This window comes from Sinocyclocheilus anshuiensis, unplaced genomic scaffold (genome assembly GCF_001515605.1).
Source record: "Sinocyclocheilus anshuiensis isolate Anshui unplaced genomic scaffold, SAMN03320099.WGS_v1.1 scaffold354, whole genome shotgun sequence".
NCBI classification, from domain to species: domain Eukaryota; kingdom Metazoa; phylum Chordata; class Actinopteri; order Cypriniformes; family Cyprinidae; genus Sinocyclocheilus; species Sinocyclocheilus anshuiensis.
Window position 1 is genome coordinate 140,808 of NW_015544195.1, and position 7,308 is coordinate 148,115.

The 7,308-nt window shown below is 35.0% G+C and overlaps 1 protein-coding gene across 1 annotated transcript in view; it reads right to left on the reverse strand.

The window, feature by feature from the left end:
- Positions 1-7,308, reverse strand: part of galr1b (galanin receptor 1b) — a 45,640-nt gene that overhangs the window by 37,098 nt on the left and 1,234 nt on the right. The gene's annotated exons all lie outside the window — the stretch shown is intronic.

Below are 7,308 nucleotides of genomic sequence, written 5' to 3' on the forward strand. Positions count from 1 at the left end.
TACACTGATAAAAATGATTTTGTGGTGAAGTAAATAATACAGAAAAACAAATGTAATTTCTACATTAATTTAGTTCAGCCAAGAAGTAAAAAAGTAAAAGAGTAAATTCAATATTAGTACTCAATTTAAGCTTGTAGAATTTAAAGTTTGAACTTATAAGTATATTTTACTTGGAATTGTTTGTTATTTTGACAAAGATTGTTTAAGTAAATATCAAAGTCATGATCCCATTGTTCCCATCATGCACTTGGGTAAGAATAATTAATAAGGTAAAATTATTTTCTGTTTTCGAGATGTATTTACACTGTTTTATGGTTGCTTTTGTTGCTAGGTTAAGTCAGTGGTTCTCAAACTTTTTACAGCGGCATACCTCCTGGGGCATTTAACATTCTTCTGCGTACCCCCTCTCTTCCACTTAGACCGCAGTCACACCTTTTCTATTATAGGACATTATTTGCCCCCTTAAATTGATTTACAGGTGCATTTTTTTTATTTTTACCTTTATAGAGGCAAATATTTTATTTTCTTATTAATTGTATGTTATGTTTTATGTCCATTAAGTGTATTATTAATATAATAAATAAAGCAATAAATTGAACAGCAGCGCGATTTTCTAAAGCAGCATATTCAGCGGCCATCCTATCACATGCACGCTGCTTGTGTGGATGCAGTCAGTTTTGACCGCAAAAGATGAGGTAAGCTGATTGGATATCATGTAGTTGACCGTTTACGGCACTCTCCCATTTTCCTGTTTACATTAGAAGCGGGCAAGCTGCATTTTGCTTGTCAGAAATACATGTTCGGTTTTAATGTTACTTTAAGTTGGGGTAGAATTAAATGAATGCCAAAACTCAAAATTTTGTTCGCGTTACCCCCTCCGTCACCTCACGTAGCCTATCCCAGTTTGAGAACCACTAGGTTAAGTAACTTGCTGTTTTGTGACATCTGGAGTTCATTTTTTACTCAAAATGACCCATTCATACTCAAACACTATTCACTGATTGTCACTGTTATTGTGTATTATGTGCCAAGTATTCAGGTCTCTGTGTTCATTCAGTTAATAACTATATTGAGTAACCATATTACCTTAAAAAGAATAACGAGCTGACTACTTGCTTACATACGTGATTGTAAGTAAACCACATGCTTTATTGCCATTTTTTTTTTCAGTGCTATGTTGTTTGAGTAAAGTTAACAAACCGTGACTGAGTGAAATGTACTTGAGTATTGCAGGGTAAATTTAAAATAATTAAGTAGAAATTACTCATCAAACTCTAACTGGCCACATTAAATTTACTTATTTCCTTTGCTAATTTTACATAACTTAGTTAAGTAGATTTTACTTAATTCCATGCTTAAATTGTACTTTTAAAATATGCGTGCAAAAACTTGCAAAACAAATGAAGTAAATTTTACTTTTTTTTTTTTTTCAGTGTAGCATATAGGTGGACTCAAAGATAACACATAGATTGAAAAACACAAAACTTTCATTTTGATTTCAAAGTGTATTAGTCAAATTAAACTATGATTTCCTTCATTTTGGCTAAAAATCTAAACCTCAAAGTAGGGTAGCCTGAGTACAGTAAAGACAATTTCTGCTTTTTTCATCACTACACAAAAACTAGATGCCGAAATGAAGTGATTTTTCACATGATATTTCTTTTACTTATGTACTAAAATAGTACATAAGCATATATACATAAACTAATAATAGCCATAAGTAGTTTATATTTTCCACAATTAGCTCATAAACATAAGGTGCATTTTTGTCTCAGCTGTACCCATATAGGGTACAGTTGAAACAGTACCATGGTACAGTTGAGACACCAATTCTTAATGCTCTAAAGCTGGCTAACCATTTATTGCAAATGTAATAAATTACAGTTGTGCAAATTATTATTTTTTTAATTCAGATTTATTTATTCGCTTTATTTAATTTAGATTCAGTTAAACAAAATAGGAACAAAATATTTAACACTAGAAAAGATATGGCAAACAGTACACATGTAAACATAACAGTAAAAATAACAATGTAAATTGTCATGGAAAACAACAAAAATAAAGTCCACTCACTGATAGGGTTGGGTACCGAAACCCGGTGCCTATGTACTAGAACCGAATCAGAACGCAGATTTTGGTAAAAATTTAATTTAATTTAAGCACCCCCAAAACATCTTCCCTCGCCCCTGCCTCATAAACCATGTTTATGATGTAGTACCCGTGTCATTATACACATTTGTGTCCTCATAAACCATATATACCAGCACACACACACACACACATACAGGTATTTCTAACATTATAGGGACATTCCATAAGCGTAGTGGTTTTTATACTGTACAGACAGTATATTTTATTCCTCTACATACCTGTATATTCTATAAACCTACCCCTAAACCCATTACTCAAAACTTTCTGTATTTTTACATTTTTAATCATTCTGTATGATTTATAAGCTTGTTTCCTCATAGGGACCTAACTAAATTTGCCCATAAGGCTAGAATTTACTGGTATTATACTTGTGGGGACATTTGGTCCCCATAACGTAGGTAATACCAGTACACACACACAGCCTCTGAATTGCATCTTATTTTCTGATGGAACTGTTACTGCATTCATAGGATATAAAAGGTGTGTCAACTGTACCCACTTTACCACCTTGTATATTTCACAAAATACTATGTTATCCTTTTTACACTCATGTTAGAAAATATGTCCATTAATAATAGACAGTTGAAATATCACAAATATCATTTTTTAAAACATAATTTGCGTAGCATGTGTGTAAATGTGACTTTTAACCTATAGGGGGCTCTATCCTCAACCACCACCAGTGTGCAGCATCCACCTGGAAGATGCGACGGCAGCCACAGGACAACGGCGCCAGTGCACTCATCACACACCAGCTACAGGTGGAGAGGAGAGAGCCAATCAAGTCATAGAGCCAATCAAGTGGATGGGGATTATGATTATGCAAAGACCTTGCATGGCACAATATCATAAAATATGTCTATTTTTAGAGCACAGAGTAACGTTTGCAATGATATATGTGAATTCCTTCTCATAACAGTCATAAAAGGATAATAAGCTATTCATTGTGGAAGGGACATGGTGAAATGAAAATCTTACCTTGGAAAAAAAAACGTTTGCAATATCTTCTGAATTGAAAAGACGCACACTTTTAAATTTCCCGCGATCAAAGAGAACGCTAATACGCATGTGTGCAGGCTGCAGCAAAAAGCACGGCTCGGGTGCCGTTCCTGTGCACGCAAGTTATTTAAGGTGTTTCAACTGGGGACATGGTGAAATGAAAATCTTACCTTGGATTTTTTTTTTTTTTGGCCAATATCTTTAGAGTGGAAAGACGCACACCTTTCAAATTTTCCATGATCAAAGTGAATGCTAATATGCATGTGTGGAGCAAAAATCACAGCTCAGGGTTCCTTTGCACGCAAGTTATTTAAGGTGTTTCAACTGTACACATGTCCCAAATGTACTCAGTCTACCCCTACTGGACACAGTCCAAGCGTGGCAATATCGATTGTTTATCATAATTCCACAATTACAGTAGGCCTATCTCAAACTGAGATGAACAGATATGATTTGAGATGAACGAGGTCACTGCACATGCAAATGCTGTTTGCTAGAAGGAGCACGCATTGATGCATCTGGAAAAGATATACTCTCAATTGGTCAGTGACGTCTGCGTGAGCTTTAGGCTACTGTTTAGGCAACTTTACCCAAATCTCCGAATCCAGACAGGAGGAAGTAAGCACACACCGAACTCTCTGTGTGGGCGCATGGCCACCTGTTGCATCCTTGACGTGCTAGGCAAAATAAAACGAATGGTCCCTAAAAGTTCGTGTGCTGCATTACCGCAGGAAGTAGGGGTGCTGAGAGTGCTGCAGCACCCCCTGTCGTGTAGCTCGAGAAAAATTTATTTTTTGTTTGCAACAAAAAATAAATAAAATTAATTTTATTAATTCTTATATTCTTTCAAATTAATTGAAAAAAGTAGCCTAAGCCTACGACATTATAAGCAAGAGTTAAGTTGAGTTAAGTTAAATCAAATTGACTGTGAAAGTCATTTCAACTTATTAAACTGACTTAAAAAATAATTTGTTGCCATGACTTTTTGACCATATTATTACATGTAACATCTGTGCCGTACCCATATTAAGATTAACGACCATTTCTACAACCACTGCAAAGAGACAGCAGAGAAAGAGCGACAGCGTCTTCAGCAGCAAGCAATCCCGCATTCTCAGAACTGTATAGCGATTATTTTGGTGTTTAATGCTAGACCTTTCTTATTCTTGTAACAAAATTAATGCTTAAAGGTTGTAACGCAAATAAAAAAAGTTTTGGGGATTTTCCCCTTAATTCAAATGAATGCTTAGTTTTTGACTCATTAGGCTATTATTAATGAAAAAAAAAAACGTATAGGCTATACAATAAAATACTATTTTTTTTAAATACACTGAACAAAATTATAAACGCAACAATTTAGTTTTTGCCCCCATTTTTCATGAGCTGAACTCAAAGATCTAAGACTTTTTCTATGTACACAAAAGGCCTATTTCTCTCAAATATTGTTCACAAATCTGTCTAAATCTGTGTTAGTGAGCACTTCTCCTTTGCCGAGATAATCCATCCACCTCACAGGTGTGGCATATCAAGATGCTGATTAGACAGCATGATTATTGCACAAAAACAAAAGTGTTACGTTTATAATTTTGTTCAGTGTATATTTAAAAAATAGTAGCTACAATGACATACAGTATATTCACTTATATTAAACTTAGAAAATGAATAAGGATCATATGTTTTACCCGCATTGTAACACAAATGAATAATTTAGAGCGCTGCACTGCCTCCAATCTAGGTTGTAGCCCGGCCCTTGCCCGACAGTTTATCAGAATTCTCGGCCCAAATCCGACTGAAGCCCGTGTCTTTTCTCTCTTCCCCATTATACAGCTGCTGTTGCAGTCATTAAAATAGTTCCGTTTTGTTTTTAATGGCAAAGTGGTTATATTTATTTCTGTTTCTTTGTGAAGTTAATTTAGAGATATGCTTGGAACATTTTTGTTTGTAAAATTCAATTTTTTTTTTTTAATATATAACGACCAAGCGGCCAGCGGCAGACAGTGAGTTGATCATAGCCTGTTTGATCAATTTAGCTTTCTCAAATCATCACGGCTTGAAATAAAATAAAATCTATAGATATAGAACACTTCAAGCATATTACAATGTTAGTTTAAACGTTTAACCTAGTTAAATGTGCGCTGTATCCCGAGAGTACATGCTAAAGTGCACTATGCAGGACATGGAGGCACCAGCACGATCACTTGCAGTGGAAACAACTTGAAATGCGCCGTCATTTTTGCTCATAAAGATAAGAGTAATACATCATTATACACCGTAAAGGGTCTACTTTTATTTGTGTGTACTCACAACAAAACGTTGTGTTTTTGTAAAATAAAGAAAACAAACAGGATGTGCTTTCTGCCGTCTTGTCATGAACAGGAGCAGAGCCGGCCCAAGGCATAAGCGAACTAAGCGGCTGCTTAGGGACCCGTGGCCACCAGGGGGCCCCCAAGAGTACATGAAATGGCTTGATTATTTTTCGGAGTATCTATTTACACTAAGTGCAAATAGCCCGCCTTGTTGGCAGAGGCTATTTACATTAACTCCGCCCACCAATGTGTGAATCGGCTGGTGAACACTGCAAAAGACAGCCAACAGTCGTCAGCTCCTGTGGTGCAGATGGAAAAACGTGTGACTTGCTCATTTTGATGCGATCGACCCGGGTTCGAATCCGCTTTTTGGCGAACTTTTTTCTCCCTTTTCAAATTTCAAATCACATCAGAAAAGCATCTATTTTCAATGAAAATTAAGGAAATAATCAAAAAGTTACAAATAAAGTATCGGGTAGGTGTAGGGAGGGCTTTATTGTCTCAATAAGGTGGCATCCATTTAATAATTTGAATTAAAATTATAATTTACACTCAATACGTTATTAATGCATACTGTTTTATAGTGTATTATAATACTGAGGTGCCGATAACTGCCACCATTTGCAATAAGTAGTATAAATAGTTTTTGTCTTCTGTGTAAAAATAACTTTCCTGGGTATATATTTTTTGTAATAAAACAATTCTGTTTCATAAACTTGGTACTAATAACAGCTTAACATTATTTACCTTTGGGGTCTTTGCTAGTATATTCCAATATCATTATGCCTCAATTAGTTAGTTATAGATTAAGAGTTATTGTTTTTTTTATGTACAGATGGCTTGCTGCTGTGTATAATAATTTATGTTGTTAAAATAACATTATTTTCTGTAAATACATTGTCTGCTGGTTTATTTAGCTACTTTTCAGTACACCACATTATATACCACTTAGTACTGTAAGACTGAATGTTAAAGTGCAAATTAACACCTGACCACTCTCTGTGTAAAAATAACTTTCCTGGGTATATATTTTTTGTAATAAAACAATTCTGTTTCATAAACTTGGTACTAATAACAGCTTAACATTATTTACCTTTGGGGTCTTTGCTAGTATATTCCAATATCATTATGCCTCAATTAGTTAGTTATAGATTAAGAGTTATTGTTTTTTTTATGTACAGATGGCTTGCTGCTGTGTATAATAATTTATGTTGTTAAAATAACATTATTTTCTGTAAATGCATTGTCTGCTGGTTTATTTAGCTACTTCAGTACACCACGTTATATACCACTTAGTATTGTAAGACTGAATGTTAAAGTGCAAATTAACACCTGACCACTCTTGTGGGTTGGCTACTGTTACAATAAAAAAAAAAATAGAAGGGTAAAAACATTGGTGTGATGTAAGCAACACAGCTACAACAAATAAAACTGATAATGGATGAGTTGGATTTATAGTGTGTCAGTCGTATTGGCGACACCGAGGGGCCCCCAAATAAAATTCTGAAATAATTCAAATCAAAAACAAAAACTCTCATTATATAATCCTTAAAGATGCATTTCTCTCTAAAGGCGCGTCCAGTGAAGAGATGGAGTCTCGTCAACTTCATCTTTGAGACACTGACTCAGAAAACACTGGTTTATTAATAAATAATTCAAATATCTCTTTACTATTTCCCCCGACACATTCATGGTAATTATACTTTTTAGCTACTTTTTTTTTTTAAATCTCTGGTCGGGGCAGCCCTAGTTTTAATCCACTGTCTACTTGCGTTGTAACCCAAATAAATAAATAATTTCCCCTTGTTTTCCGGTTTTATTTTCCAACCACCCCCCCCCCCCCCCCCCCCCG